Genomic DNA, 17,386 nt, shown 5'->3' with positions numbered 1-17,386 from the left:
TGTATTCCAAGCCATCCGCTCCTTTTTGATAGTGATTGTTAAATTATGTGTGATTTTGACTCCTTTCTAGCTGCTCACAGTATATTTTCTCTTAGACCTGGAAGCTCTGGATTTTTACTATAAGTGATTCTGGAAGTTTTTGTTTTTGTTTTTCAGGAGTTAACCAATGAATTCTTCCTATTTGCACTTTATCCTCTACTTTCTGAGATAGGATAATTTTCTTTTCAAGATTTCTTGAAGTAGGATATTGAGACTCGTGTTTTGACCATGGAATTCAGGTTCTAATGATCTTTAAAAGTTTTTTTCCTGGATCTTTTTTCCAGATCGTTTTTTTGTTATGAAATAACCTCAGATTTTCTTTTTCTTTTTCTTTTTTTCCCCCCAGTCTTTTGACTTTGTTTTAATATTTCTTGTTTCATGGAGTCATTGATTTATGTTTGATCCATGCTAATTTTCAAGGAATTTGTTGCTTGGACAAAATTTTGTATCTCTTATACCAAGCTATTAATTATCTCTCCAATTCTTGATTCCTTGGATCTTATTTTCCAGTTTTTTTTCCTCACTGTCTTTTTATTGACAATAACTTTTTAAAAATTGTTCATTTTTTCCAGGAATTTTAGTTGAAACTTAGTAGCCACACTGTTTCTCTGAGACTTTGCTTCTAGATGTTTGAGTCATTCTCTTCTGGGTTTGTGTTTGGAGTATCCCATACCATAATTAGCTCATTATGGTATAATTCTGTTTTTGGTTTGCTCATAGTTCCAGTCTACTTCTTGACTTTGGACTTGATATTAGGAGTGGAATCTATGTTTTTATAAATCATCACTTCTCAGTGTCATCCATGTGACAAAGCAAAACACACTTCAAATAAATCTGAACATAGAGTGTTTCATTTCTATAATTTCTTCAATAAAAGGTAGAAAGGTACATTTTTCTTAACTGGAGGACAATGTTTGGCCATTATAATAACATGATGGACCAGGGTTTTTAAAAATATTGTTTCCAATTAATAAATATTAAGTCATTGTGCTTAAACATAATTTGTTTAACCATTACCCATGTTGTAGGCCCCATTTTGTTTCCAGTTCTTTGCTACAATAAAATACCATAATAATGATGATGATGTTAATTAGTATTTAGATAGCACTAATAGTTCTGAAGTGCCTCACAAAATAAATTTTATCCTCACAACAATCCAAGAGATAGGTACCTTATTATTATTATTATTATTTTACTTTTTTTGCTGTGGCAATTGGGGTTAAGTGACTTGCCCAGGGTCACACAGCTAGGACGTGTTGTATCTGAGACCAGATTTGAACTTGGGTTCTCCCGACTTCAGGGCTGGTGCTCTATCCACTGTGCCACCTAATTGCCCCAAGATAGGTACTTTATTTGATATATGTGGTCTTCCTTGACTATATTCCAAGTACTGGAATTACTTGGGTCATATCTGAACCCTTCAGGTATGGACATTTCTCATTTTTAAAAAGTACATTTCCAAAATTTTTTTCTGGAATGGTTGGACCACTTTAAAATTCCACCAATAGTATAATTGTGTTTTTCCATAGCCTTTCCAACATTATTTCCATATTTAGTCATCGTAGTTTACTGGGTCTTGGAGGTGTTTGGATTTCCCTTGTTCATTATTAATTGTAATTTGGAAGTCTTTAATATAATTGTTCATATTTTACATGAAGCTTTTGAGAATTTTTTGTAGATGTCCTTTCATTCACTACTTTATCTGGTATTGTTCTTGATCTTAATGTATTTGTGTTATTTTCCATATCTGGTCCTTACCAGAGGTATTTGATATATATTTTTATCCATTATTGCTTCTTTCTTAGTTTCATTGATTTTTGTCAGTGCAAAAGCTTTTCAATTTTATGTAATTGAAATTGACTTTCTATCTTTTGTCATTGCTTTTACCCCTAACCATGGCTTTCATTAAAAAAATGTATTTGTTTATTGGATATGTTTTGAATTCCAACTTTTCTCCTTCCTTTTGTCCTCCCAACCCTGCATTAGAGAAAAATCAATATTTTATGGAGTTATATATGTGAAACTACATTTAGATATTTCAGTTCTTCATCTGGAGGTATGGATAGCATTTTCCTTCATAAGTCCTTCCTAATTGCTTTGTCACCGCATTTTACTCAGAATAGCTTAATCATTCAGTTACTCTTTTAACAATATTATTGTTACTTTATACAGTGTTCTCTTGGTTCTGCTTGTTTGATTCTGCATTATTTCATCCAAGTCTTTTCATGTTTTCTAAAAGCAACCTGCTTGCCATTTCTTACAGCTCAGTAATATTCCATCATAAATAACATTTTGATTTGTTTTTATCTAAAATTTTAATAATCAAAAGACTTGAACATTTCATCATACAAAGAAAAACAAAAAAGGTGATATTATATATGAAACTGAACTGTTACATGGTTAGTCTACCCCCCACATACATTTTTATACATTTATTTATTTTTTAAGATTTTAAAAAATATTTATTTTTGCATTGCCTAAGTTTCCCTTGAATCCTTTTCCTTTCCCCCTTTCCTCATCCTTTATAACAAAGAATTTTTTTTTTAAAGAGCAAGAAGAGGAAAAAATCCAGCAAAACTGGTCAACACTTCCGAAAAAATCTAACATGCGCAATGATTCACACCCTTGGACCACAACCTCTGCAGAGGAGCAGGGGGGCGGGGGAGAGGTATCTATTCATATCTCTTCATTGGAGCCAATCATATTTGTAGTTTCACAACATACATTTTTGATTGATTTGTGGTTACTGGTCTTTCCATTTACTTGGCTGTAGTCATTGTGTGTATTGTTTTTTGACTTTGCTTATTTCACATTGTATCATTCAGTCTTGAGTTCAGTGCTTCTCTATTCTTGTTCATTGTTTCTTTTAGTGCATCTATATTCTATTACATTCAAATAGTGTGATTTGTTTATTCATTACCCAGTTTATGGATATCCACTTTGTTTTCAGTTCTTTGCTTATCTGAAAAACTGTTTCATATGTAAAGTGCCTTTCTTTTTGTTAATGACTTCCTTGGGACACATGCTTAACAATGGAATCTCTGATTCTAAAGGTATGGACCTTTCCATCACTTTATCTGCATAATTTGAAATTGCTTTCCAAAGTTGTTGTACCAGTTTACAACTCTACCAATTATACATAAGGGTACCTGGCTTTCCATAGCCCCTCCAACGTTAATTTTAGTTTTTTGTTATCTTTGCCAATGTTTTGGGCAGGAGATAAAAACTCGAGATCATTTTGATTTTATATTTTTCTTAGAGATTTGAAACATTCTCTGTTATTGTTAATAGTTTGGATTTCTTTTTGAGAACTATTTGTTCATTTCTTTTAACCACTTATAGCCTTTAAAACTCAAACTGTTTATCTTGAATTTAATATAATATAAAGTATAAAAGCCTAATTTCTGTCAAACTGTTCCTCAGTTTTCCTAGCAGTTTTTATCAGCTAGGGGATTATGTCTCAAATAATTTATATTCTTAGCTTATTAAAAATAGAATTATTTAGTCTGTTTCTACTTTTCTTTATTTAGGTTGGTCTTTTTTTTTTTTTTTTAAACCAGTATCAGTTTAACGATTACTTTTATCATATGATTTGATATAAGTTAAATATAACTTTGATGGAAGTTAAACAGTGAAGAACATGAAATTTGCAGTATTGCCTTTAAAAGTAAAATTAGCTATTTTGGCTCCAAGTAAGCAATTTATTTAGACTATAAAATTATAAGTTGTTAACATGTTGATATGCATGAATTTTATGCCACTGATTTTCTCTAACCTGCTTTATCGTGCTTCTGAAATAATTAGGGAGTACATAAAAGTTTATAGTTGTGCCCTAATGTAATTTTAGTCCTGTTAATAATAAGTCAGTTTCAGATTCTATAGCTATACTTATTACTGTGGTACCATCACTTTTTTAAGTTTTTAATTTGTCTTTGAAATTAGTTTCTTTCTGAATTTAAATATCGACTAAGCATTTTCACATACACAATAGAACCCCCAAACGGATTCCATATGAAACTTAATATATTTCCTATTGTTCTTTAAAAAAAAATTTTCATATACATTCTTTTCTTTTTTTTTTTTTTTTAATAAGTTTTTATTGATAGAACCCATGCCAGGGTAATTTTTACAGCATTATCCCTTGCACTCACTTCTGTTCCGATTTTTCCCCTCCCTCCCTCTACCCTCTCCCCCAGATGGCAAGTAGTCCTTCACATGTTGAATAGGTTATAGTATATCCTAGATACAATATATGTGTGCAGAACTGAACAGTTCTCTTGTTGCACAGGGAGAATTGGATTCAGAAGGTATAAATAACCTGGGAAGAAAAACAAAAATGCAAGCAGTTTATATTCATTTCCCAGTGTTCTTTCTTTGGGTGTAGCTGCTTCTGTCCATCCTTGATCAATTGAAAATGAATTAGCTCTCTTTATTGAAGAGATCCACTTCCATCAGAATACATCCTCAAACAGTATCGTTGTTGAGGCATATACATTACTTTCAAAACTGTTCTTAATTGTATTTATTTTCTTCTGTCCAATTAAAAAGAAATCTTACAATAGCCCCTTCCTTTTTTTTTTTTTTTTGCATTATTATTGTTAATAATTGTTCTCTGCCTTCCCTTCCCTATTAAAAACTGAAAAATGAAAGGAGGAAAAAGTTTTGTAACAGATAAGCATAAGTGAAACAGATCAAATCTATACACTTAACATATCCAAAAATCTGTCTCTAGACTTTGTCAGTCACTTCTCTGTTAGGAAGTAGATCATGTACTTCATTATAGGTCCTCTAAAGACTGATTTGGTTATTGCATTGAGTTCTTCATTATTTCCAACTTGTTTTTCTTTATAATGTTGCTTTCTGTGTAAAAATTATTAAAATTCTTATGTTATTCAGTTCATACAATCCAAGATTTTCAAAAAATTTTCTTCTCCTCAGTTCCTGCATTCTCCAAAATTGTCTCTTTCATTATTTCTATTTGATATATTCTAGTTTTAGGAAATGCATTTTGTTTTCTTTTTTTAAGCTTTTTATTTTCAAAACATATGCATTTCTCCCCCCCCCCCCTTTTTCCTCCATATTTTTCTTATAGTTTTTTATTTACATGATATATGATACATAGGCAATTTTTTAGCATTGACAATTGCAAAACCTTTTGTTACAATTTTCCCCCTTCTTCCCCCCACTCTCTCCCCCATGTAGCAAGTTGACCAATACATGTTACATATGTTAAAGTATATGTTTAATACAATATATGTATACGTGTCCATACAGTTATTTTGCTGTACAAAAAGAATTGGACTTTGAAATAATGTACAATTAACCTGTGAAGGAAATAAAAAATGCAGGTGGACAAAAATAGAGGGATTGGGAATTCTATGTAGTGGCTCATACTCATTTCCCAGAGTTCTTTCGCTGGGTGTATCAGGATTCAATCTTGAAAAACCTTGTATTCCAAATCTTTTTCTCCAGCCCCCATCCCCTCCCCTAGATGGCAAGTAATCCATTATATGTTAAATGTGAAATTCTTCTATACATATTTCCACAATAATGCTGCATAAGAAAAATCAGATCAAAAAGCAAAAAAAAAAAAAAAAAAAAAAAGAGAGAGAGAGAGAAGGAAAACAAAATACAAGCAAATAACTACAAAAAAAAAATACTTATGTTGTGATCCACATTCGGTCCCTACAGTCCTCTGTGTACTAGCTCTCTTTATCACAAGACCATTGGAACTGGACTGAATCACCTCATACCTGTGTCCATCAGAACTGATCATCATATAAAATCTTGTTGATGTGTACAATTTCTCTTGGTTCTACTCATTTCACTTAGCATCAGTTCATATAAGTATCTCCAGACCCTCTGAAATCATCCTGCTGGTTGTTTCTTACAAAACAATAATATTCTATAACATTCATATACCATAACTTATTCAGCCATTCTCTAGAGTAAGGTTTAACACTTTCTCTTCTAAGCTATTTATTCTCCTGACGCTTTCTTCCAGCTCTTTTATCTCTTTTTAAAAAAAGATTTCTTACTAATTTCTCCGCTGTATTCTTTTTGGAAAATACATCTTTCCCCCTTTAACTCTCTGCAAAGTTGAGTTGCAATAATTTTTGATAATAGTTGGTTTTTGATTTACTCACTTATCAACCTTTAGTTTCTGAATTGGTTCAGACTCTAATCCATGCTTCACTTTTGGATAAGGTATTAATTGATCTTACTTAGAATTCTTGAACTGGCTTGCTAAATAAGCCTCCTTGAATTGTTGAGGTTCAGAGTGCTCGATCTTCAGACCCTTTCTATTGCCTTTAAGAACATTAGGATCATTGGATATAGATTATCCAATTCTGGGGCAATATACTGGTATTGTCATATTATCTGCTTCTATAGGTTTCCAAGATCCTCGCCTTGGACCTTTCTGGTTATCCCATTACCCAGGGATTTTAACTGGAGACCCTGCTACTCAATCTGTTTCTAACAAGGACTCCTTGCAGCTACACACATATCATTTCTGATTGTTAGGGGGAACTCCCTTTCTTATGCTTATTCCCTTTTTTTTTTTTTTTTTTTGGGCTGGCATGCAATTCTGGACTAGAAGTCAAAATGTAGTTTCTTATTGGATTTCCTTGATCATTATTCAGTTTGGTGTGAACATTTAGGTTTTGTTGTAGTAGGGAGGAGTGGAGTACACTTCTTTAGGCAGATATCTTGGCAGGAAGTCTTGAATTTTAAATAATTTAAACATTTTTGAATTTGAAGGATTAGCTGAATTGAACAACTTAATATAAAGTAGAGAAAAAGGATTGCATAGGAAACTATAAATCATGCTCCATCATCAGTTTTCTGGTGCGGTGTTTATTCTGTGTATCAATGAGAAATACTTCAGTTGTTTTTTAACAAAGTATTAGTCTGTGACTTCTAATTCTGTTTATTTTACTCTGTAGTCATTCATATAACTTCTGATCTTTCTGCATCCCTTTTGATATTTCTGATAGCACAATAATGTTCCACAATCGTCTTCAATGATAATGTGATTCACTAGAACAAATATAGGCATTTATATCATCAATTAATTTTAACTATTGGTTTTGTAAATATCACATAAAACATTTATAGAACTTTTTTGATTTTTTTTAAGTTAAACTTTTTATTTGTAAAACATATGCATGGATAATTTTCAACATTCACCCTTGCAAAACCTTGTGTTCCAGAAAAAAAAAATCTCTTGAAATAATATTTTTTCCATGAACAAGGATTTTCTTTTCTTTTCCTTCTACCTCACTGAATATATAGTTCAGTTAGAAACTGAAATAAAGTTAGAAATAAAAAAAAAAGAAAAACAGAACCCTTGTAACATGAATAGTTGGGCAAAACAAATTCCCACATTGTCCATGACTAAAAATGTAATTCTCATTTTTTATCTTGGGCTCGTCAAGGTTGTGAAATGAAATCTTAAAGAATTCTTTTGATTTTTTTTAAGTTAAACTTTTTATTTGTAAAACATATGCATAGATAATTTTCAACATTCACCCTTGCAAAACCTTGTGTTCCAGAAAAAAAAAAATCTCTTGAAATAATATTTTTTCCATGAACAAGGATTTTCTTTTCTTTTCCTTCTACCTCACTGAATATATAGTTCAGTTAGAAACTGAAATAAAGTTAGAAATAAAAAAAAAAGAAAAACAGAACCCTTGTAACATGAATAGTTGGGCAAAACAAATTCCCACATTGTCCATGACTAAAAATGTAATTCTCATTTTTTATCTTGGGCTCGTCAAGGTTGTGAAATGAAATCTTAAAGAATTCTTTTGATTTTTTTTCTCTTTTTAAATGATTGAGAACAGTATTTCAAATGTTTAACTTTTTGTTGAGAATTTTTTCTTAGCCTTTCCAAATTTGTTTATACATATCTTTTATAGATCTCTTATCTCATTTTCTGATCTTCATTTCCCAGCAAAAATATTAGAGTAAATGTTCTTTATGGACACTTGACTTCAGTCCCAGGATTCCCTTAAATTTATCTTTTTTGTAACCACCAGATTATATTTTAAAAATCTGAAGTGACAATATCATTCCTCTGCTTAAGAAATATTTAGTGGATCTTTATTGTCTATAGGATAAAATATATAATCCTTAACCACGCATTTAAAAACATCTACAATCTATCTAATGCATAACTTATTTTTGTGCATATTTTCTGTTATACTGGCCTGTTAGCTGTTCTCTGTCCATAAGATTCTATCTTCTAATTATGCCTTATCTTTTTCCCTTTTTTCTGGAATGTGTATTACCTCCTTTCTCCATCTTGTAAAATTACTAGCTTTGTTAAAGCACAGCTTTTGGTGCCTCTTCCTAAATAAAACTTTTGTTCAGTCTTCTCTCCCAATCAATGCTTTTTCTTTCTTGAAATGACTTTGTATTTATTATTTTATTCCCACCTCCATACATTTCTTAATGATGTTAAATCAATATACCTTGCACATAGTGGGTTCTCAAGAAATATTTGTTTGAATTTGAGACCTTGTGAGAAAGTCCTTACTAGGTGAAGTGGCATTTGAAGTGTCCTTTTGAAAAAGTGGACAGTAGTTTTGGAGTAGGAAGTATTTTCCAGACTCCAGATAGAAAAGTATTTAGACTAGAGTAGGGAGATGATAGGGAAGAGTTATTTGAGAAGGCTAAAAAAAAAGTAAGAGTATCAGTAGATTGAGTAGATCTTTGAATGCTAAATAATTTGAGCTTTATAAAGAATAAAGACCTAATGAAGATTTTAAAATATATATTTGTGTATAAAACTTAGTCACTATTTCCCTAATTTAAATCTAAATCCCTTGAAGGAAAAGATTATATATTGTTCCATATTGCTTCAAATATTAGCTTTTAGGTCAAATATCTAAAATTAAATTTCTTTGAAAGGGGAAAAATGAGTTATTATTTATGTGGTAGATCTGTTGTGGTGTTTAAAAATTCAAGCAACATAATTTGTATAAAATGGGTAATTAATCATTTTATTAATAAAAGAGATCATTGTCACTCTCAAATTCCCAAAGACTCATCTCATGATGGTGGGCTCTTTGGAAGAGTGTGTGTTCCTGAAGTGGTAATCAACTTTGATTGGTTAATAATTAATGAAAGAATGAATATTACAATAAGAAATGGGCTCATTCCATTTTGACAGTTTTGGGCAGTGACTATCTCGATACTCAGATTACTCCCAATCTTGGGCAATCTAGACAAAGAATCTTCCCCTACCCAAACTTGCTTGCTTAAGCAGAACACAGTGGGCAAGAATTTACCTTAAATTAGAAGTCTGATCTAGTTGGAGTAAGGAATCATAACCAAAAATGAGAATGGTAATCCTGTAATCCTATCTTCCGTAAGCTTTGTCCTTGTGAGATTGGGTTTTGGACAAGGAAATAGGACAGGGAAAAAGCTTGGGTCACTCCAATTGTATTAATGGACTTTTAGTATGAGTGAGAAATAACCAGATCTCTCGCTCTCTGTATATAAGTCTGTAGATAGATATCAAGAGAGAAAAAGAGAGCTATAAAGTGAAAAGTACTTTGATAGATTAATAATCTCATTGGTATAGATACTCTTTGTATTCATGCAGATCATAATTTCTGTGTCTTTAAAAATTATTGATGTCTTTATATCATAATGATTCCTATCTCCCTCTTCATACTGAACCCTTCCTTATGGCTAAGAGAAACAGTTAACAATAAATATTCACTGCCAAAACTGTGGCTGACAAACTCCATCCTCTTCCTCTCTTATGAGTTTTGGGTACTCCCGGATCTTTTCTGTTGTTTTTTCTTTCTGTTGTGCTGAATTGTAGGCTTCAGTTTGATGAATCCAGAACCTCTTTACACTTCTGGCTCCAGTGGGAGACCATTGGGTAGGAGAAGAAAGATAAGGACTTGAGTTAAAGTAGAAGAAAGAATTTTGAAGATACAGGTTTGCTGGAGATTGGAATTGTGAATAAAGCCCAGGATTAAATTTGGGGTGGGGAAATTTGGCACTATTCCAGGAGAACTGGAGTTGAAAGAAAAGGACTTTTGAAGGAGGGAGTTTGGTGTTAATGTAAAAGGTGTTAATGAGGTAAGAATTCTTCAGTATATAATTGGCTACAAGAGTTGCTAGTAAGATCTGTCAGAAAAAAGAAGTAGGAATCTTGGTTTACAGAAAAGGAGAACAGTAGGAAATTCTGTGGTGATCTACAAAGACCTTGCAGTGTTGTCTTTCTGCTATATATTATTAGGTGTGTCAAAGTGCAAATTCATCCCTTTTCTAGAAAAAGGACTTTGAAGAAAGGCTTCCCTACTTTTATTATTGTCAACTCATAAAAAAAAAAAAAAAAAAAAAAAAAAAACTGGAAGGAAAAGGATGTGAAGAGGTAAAAGAATCCTAAACTGTCAGGAGTTTGAAAGGTGGAAAAATCTAACACAGAGGATTATTGAACATTTAGAGCTAAGTAAAAATTATAAAGATCTTCTCTAAGAAACAGCTGCTGCTTTATCAAGAATGATCATGTTAATCCACAAATACTATGAAGTACAAGAATATCCAGGTTCTTTGGTGTGAAATAGAAGATAGTAGTAGTAGTGTAGTGGTTGGTAATTCCCTCTTGAGAGATACAGAAGTATCACTGTGTTGACTTGATAATAGAAATAAGCTTACTGTCTTCCTGAGCCATATATGGACTAGACATGATGGAGAAATATTTAGAATTTTTAGGATTTGACAAAGATGATTACTACTATTTATTTCTGAAGATTAACCTGAACTCAAATTATATTGCTGAGAGGAATCTGAAAAGCATTGTTAAGATTATGAAATTATGGACCAGAAAACCATAGGAGGACAAGGATTTATCATTTCTGACAATAAGAGGACACAAATTACTCAGAAGATAAAGACAGATTTGAAAATGAAAAGTTGATTTAGGTGATTTTTTTAGTAATAGAATTAGAATTTACATCTCTTAAAATATAGAAATATTTTGGTTAGAATGGTAACCTGAAAGGTTGTAGAAAAGCTCAATTCTCTCATAGAAGCCCCATCAAATATATGAAAAGAGCCCCAGAAAAGCCAATGATAACACTTGTTTTTTTGCACAAGGCCATTATGGGTATTTGTTTTGCTTGACTATATTTGTTACAAAAGTTTTGATATTAATTTTTAATTGGGGAGGGAACTGGGAGGTTGAGGGGGGTAGGTTTTGTTATTGGAAAACAATAAAAGTTAATTTTTAAAACTTACCATAGACAAATCTGAAAAAGAAACAGAAATAAGCTTTATCATCATCTACAATTGTACACTAATAGTAGAAGCTGGTAGAAGATTTAAATCAGAGAAGTCAGTGCTAGCTCAGATAAATGTAGAAATAACATTGCCTGGGAGAGGGATCAATCCAGAGAAACCAGCTCAAATTTTGGTAATTGGGCCAAAAACTAACAGAATTAGGGAGAAAAGGTAAGTTAGGGTTATCTCCCCACAATTCTGAAATCCAGACTGTGCTTTGGACAAGGAATATCCTAAATCATTGTAATCCTAATAACAGGGTATTTGGAACTAATCTTGGCACTTCACAACAGAAGGACAAACTTATTCCTAGTAGGTCATTGTGCAGGGAGACAGGGCCTAGAAATATCGCACATCAACCCCCAGAAGACTGGGAATAGAAAACTAAGCCCATTGTGATTTCCAACATTACATTGGTGGTGACTATTAGGCCACAGCAAAGATGGAACCAGTTTATCATTAAGAACCCAGGAGAGGAAAGAGGCCAGTTGAAATCAATCCTCAGAGGTCCACAAAGAGATTGAGACACAAGTTAGAAATTAAGGCAGAAGATGAAGGCTAATCAAGTTAACTTGTACTTTAGGAAAATACTAAGTGGGGAAGGATTTGAGTAGATGACCATCTAGAAGACTATTTCAATAGTCCCTGTAATATGACAAGAATTTAGAAGAGATGTTACAAAGTAAGATGGCAACTGACTGGGCCTGCAAGAAAATGAAGAGTTGAGTATGATACTTATAGGGGTTATAATTCTGGTTGTCTAGATAGTGGAGGTACTCTTTACAGTAAAATGAAAGGTAGGAAAAGAGGAGCATTGTGAAGAGGAGAAATTCAATTGAGTCATGTTTAGTTTAAGATGTCTCAAGGACATCCAATTTGAAATGTCCAATAGTTAGTTGGTGACAGAAGGGAAAAATTTGTTGAATGACACAGAATAAATAAAATTAAAGATGCATAAACCAACCACTCCTTCCAGGCCAGCAACAGCAGTGTCATGTAGATAGAACTAATAATAGCATGACCTATCTTAGAGTGCCAGAGGGTGAACCTGAGTGCAAAATCCCAATTTAAGATCTGAGGCAAAAAAAAAAAGAATAAACAAGATTACAAACACAATGAAGAAATACTGTGGGGTTGAAAAATGTAAGATAGAAACCAGGAGAAGAAAGTAATTGAACAACTGTAAGCTAAATCTCATAAAAAAACTTTGACTACAAAAGACTGAAAGAATTGGAGCAAGGGGTAAAACATGACATTAGGAATAAAGTGACAGCTTTAAATTACTAATAAGAAAAATTAAAATGACAAGAATTGCCAGATTTGCAAAAATGTTAAAAGACCATGTTAGTTAGGGTTGTTAAAAATAGCTTCCTGTGAATTGGTACTACTATTACTGGAAAGCAGTTTGGAATTATGCAAATAAGGTAAGTAAATTTCCATACTCTCTAACCCAGAGATTCTGCTGTTAGGCACAGATTCCAGGGAAGTCATTGATAAAAAAAAGAAAGGCCCCATATTCACCAAAATATTTATTGCAACATGTTTCATAGTATCAAAGAATTGGAAACAAAATACAAGTACATGCATTGGGGGGAAAGGGAGGTGGCTAAGTAAATGATATGTAAATATGTATTACTATGCTACAAGAACTGTCAAATTTGTTGAATTCAGAGATGCATGAAAAGATTTACATGAACTAAAACAATGAAGTAAGCAAACCCACCCTCCTCTGCCTCATATACAATATAATTGGAAAGAACAATAATCATAAACAATTTGAATGTTGCAGAATTACAGAAAACAAGCTTGATTCCAAAGAAGTGGCATGAGTAGATATTTCTTCTCTTTCAGGGAAGGCAGGGAGATGATGAAATATGTGAATGGAGAAGATTGCATTAATTGTCAATTTTTTTTCAATGTTTTTAATTTTGCTGATTTTTCCTCTCCTTTTTTCATTTAAAAAATTCTCTTATAAAAATATTTCTGTGGGAGTGGGAAAGGGGATGGACTTGGGAAAATGTACACAAAAGTTATCAAATTTTTTTGTAATGAATTCAAGAAGAAAAATCAAAAGAAGAGTTCAGAACAGAAGGTGGAAAACTTTGTCAAATAATGGACTCCCTGAAAAAGATAATGGAATAAAGAAAATTTAGATTCTGTAAGACAAGAAATAATTGAACAAAGTCAAAGGATTAGGAGGAAAAAAAGAAAATATCAAATATTTATTAATACCTAATTGTAATGTCTGGGCTAGCTTACTGGAGGGCTTTGGGACCAGCAACAGGAACAAGTGACCTGGAAAATAGGCTGAGACATAATTTAAAAATCATTTGATTCCCTAAAAATCGTGACCAAATAAAAAACCTGAACAGCATTTTAGCTAATTATAAAATTGCCTTGTGTATTAGAACCAGATTGCAAAGTGAAAATGGAACCTGCTTGTCATCCTCTTAAAAGAAACTCCAGACTGTAAATATTCAGAAATGTTATAGTCAAAATCTAGAGCTTCTAACTTGCAACAAAAAAACAAAAACCAGTGCTCTGAGCAGTCAGAAATAGTGCAAGTACCCTGTCAGGATCACACAAGATTTTGCAGCAACTATAATAAAGAAATTTTGTAAGATGGCATATGATAAAGAATTACACCCAAGAATAATATACTGCTGTAAAATTTGAGTATAGTCCTATGGAGAAAAAGACTTCTAATAAAGCATTCCTAATAATATGTAAGACATTTGAAAGAAAAATCTTAAAAAAAAAATACATTTGAATAATTGGGAGGAGCTATGCAATGTTGAAGTACTTAATTTTTTTTTGGCTAAGGCAATTCGGAGTTAAGTGACTTGCCCAGGGTCACACAGCTAGGAAGTGTTAAATGTGGGAGCTAGATTTGAACTCGGGTCCTCCGGACTTCAGGGCTGGTGCTCTATTCACTGCACCAACTAGCTGCCCCCTAAGTACTTAGAGTACTCTAATGGGGGAAGAAGGGACAGATGTTCAGAGTACAGATTTTTTTCCTAAGATTCACAAACATAGAGCCTGGGTATTGTTTAAAGGGAGAGATAAAGGAATGTACTATGGAAGAAATGAGTGAAGGGAAGGAATTTACTTCTCATAAAGTAGAGGCAAATATATATAAGCATGGAGAGAGGATGAGGTGAAATAGGACTATCTGGACTAAATTTGGATAAAGGAGAATTCCTTTCTGTTCCCTCCTCTTTATTTGATATAGTGATGAATCCTTCCCATGCTTTTTCTGTCTCCTTAGGTGGGTGGTTTAGGGTGTGCTCTTGTCTTTTGGTAAGGTCTTTTTTTTCAGCCCCTTTATGGAGATTTAGTCAGGCACACTTTTTTACTGCAATTAACTAAATTGGATTTGTTTTTTAAGCTTAGGTTAGTGTAATATCAAAGACATAAAGGTCCTTCTCTTTCTCTGTGGATTTTATCAGATGAAAAAGTATTAATACTGCCACAAAAAATTGGAACTCTCAATTAAGAAAATCCCTATCAAGACAGGGGGTTATCCTACTGTTTTTTATCTCTAGTCCAAGCATCAGCTTCTTTGTTTGAAACAAATGGTGATGCAGGAAATATTTAGGTTAAAAAAGAGCATGCAGCACATATTACAATATTGAATAGTTACAGGATTGGGAAATTGAGGAAAGAATAGACTTTGGGGGCAAGTTCAGATCCTAAAAAGATTGCTTTCAAAACTAGCTTCAATCCAAAGCCTCTATTCTAAGATGTATGCAGATGGCCCAACTTGATTTCTATCCTCATGTTTCTTCCCTTTTTCCTGGTTTCTCTTTTCTTTTCTTCCTCCATATGTGTCTGATTGTTTTTGTGTCAGCTCATTAAGTCCAGAGTGGATTTTAGGAGTCCTTACACTACTACTGTTACTGCTCAGCTCTTGCCTTTCTCTTTCTCTCCTTTCTTGTGAAGGCTGCAGCTGGGGAAGCTGATTAGCATGATAGTTCTTTGCAAACTCACACCCAATTTAAGTTTAGTCTTATTCCTGTCAAGATTTGTTCTAACTTAATCATATAATACTTCTTAGAAAAGTTAGGCAACCACTTAAAATGTAAAAATTAGTGTACAAATAAACTTTTGGATTATGTAAGTCCTATAGTATAGATATTAAGGGAAGAGTCTTGTTCTATATTTCAGAGTAATAGTAATACGGAATTCTGCATAGTAAAAGCCTTTTTGATTTTGTAAAAAGCAGCTGGAAGATAAGGAAAAAGCATAGAAGGACATCAGGGAAGGAAATGGACTAAGAACCTAACACCCTTATACTTAAAAGGCAGCATAAATAATGAAGTAATATTAGAACTAGATATGATAGTATCAGAATAGCTAAGATATTTCATAAAACTATTAAGATCTTTAACGTCATACTTCTATCTTTGCTATATATGTTTGTCTAAAAGAGGCTTATTGAGACAGCCAAGTATTAGTGTTATTTCTCCCTGTAATTTGATTAATTTTCCCTTCTAGTCTTTAGATACCATGTCATTCAGTGCATATATATATATAATATATATACATATATATACATATATATATGTAATGTATACACAAAGTATTGATTCATTATGTTGTCTTTAAGCAAAATGTAGTTTTCTTGTCTTTTTAATCATACCTATTTTGTTAATGCCTTGTCTGAGATTATGATTACTTCTACTACTTCAAAATAATTTTTATGAAGGATAATAAATTCTGCCCATCCTCTCACTTGAACTGTGTGAGAATCTTTATGCTGCTAGTGTATTTTTAATATATATTATTGGGTAATGCATTCAAATTGTTATTTTCCTCCATTTTATGGATGAATTCATTCCAGTCAAATTGATCGATACGATCTTTGTGTGTCCTTCTACCTTATCCTTTCCTTTTTAGCCAATGTTTTTGCACAGAATTCAGTATTTTTACTACAGAATATATAAAATATGAGGAAATCTACTTACCAAGAGACACAGGAATTGTATGACTAACACTACAAAACCCTATTTATAGTGATTAGAAAATAATTGCTTATAATTTGCCCATGATAATGTAATAAAAAACAATATCTTGAGTTAATTTACTGATTCAGTGCCATACCAATCAAACTACCAAAAGATTATATCATAGAATCAGATAGATTAACATTTCTTCTGAAGAAACAAAAGATAAAGAATTTTAAGGGATATAATGAAAAAGATGAGAAGAAAGGAAATCTAGGAGTAACTACTACAAAACAATAATTATTTAAACAATTTGCTGTTGTTACAAGATAATGATAGTAGTTATAAGAAAATTTATCAGCAAAACTGATTAAAAACATAAGATCTAGATGCAAACAAACAGCAGCGTAGTATTTTCTATAAATTCAAGTACATATACTCATAAAAATCAAAAAACTGTCAAGAAAACAGTCTGGAAAAAATTAGAATCATTATCTCACCGACTTAGATATAAAATGTTATATAAAAATTAGAGAAGACTGGAAGAAGGTATCATTTACAGCTATAGATAGGCTAAATGTTCTTGGCCAAATAAGCTAGATGAGCATAAGAAACAAAATGTATAGGTTTGGTTACTTAAAATTTAAAAAGTTTGCATTACCAAAAACTGTAATTAGAATTGGAAATGAAATGGTTAATGGGATGTGGGAAGGAACTTTCAAATTTATTTATCAAAGAGCTAGTTTCCAGGATAGATGTGATAGATACATGTGGGGGGAAAAAAAAGCCATTCCCTATAGGATAAAAATGGTCAATGGATACTAATAGGAAGTTCTCAAGGAAAGAATTTCAAACCTTCAACAATATTAAAAAACAGCTCCAAATCATAAAAGAATTTCAAAAGTTTTACTTCATAACCATCAAATTGATAAAAATCACCAAAAAGGTAAAGTAATTATTGGAGGAGCTGTAAGAAAACAAACTATTAAGAAAGACATTTTTTGAAATTGTGAACTGATCCAGTCCCTTAGAATTATATGCAAGAAGTTACTAACTTAACATACTCTTTCACCCAGTGGTACCACTACTAGTCATAT

This window comes from Antechinus flavipes, chromosome 2, assembly GCF_016432865.1.
Source record: "Antechinus flavipes isolate AdamAnt ecotype Samford, QLD, Australia chromosome 2, AdamAnt_v2, whole genome shotgun sequence".
NCBI lineage: Eukaryota > Metazoa > Chordata > Mammalia > Dasyuromorphia > Dasyuridae > Antechinus > Antechinus flavipes.
Note: the sequence above shows the minus strand (reverse complement) of the source record.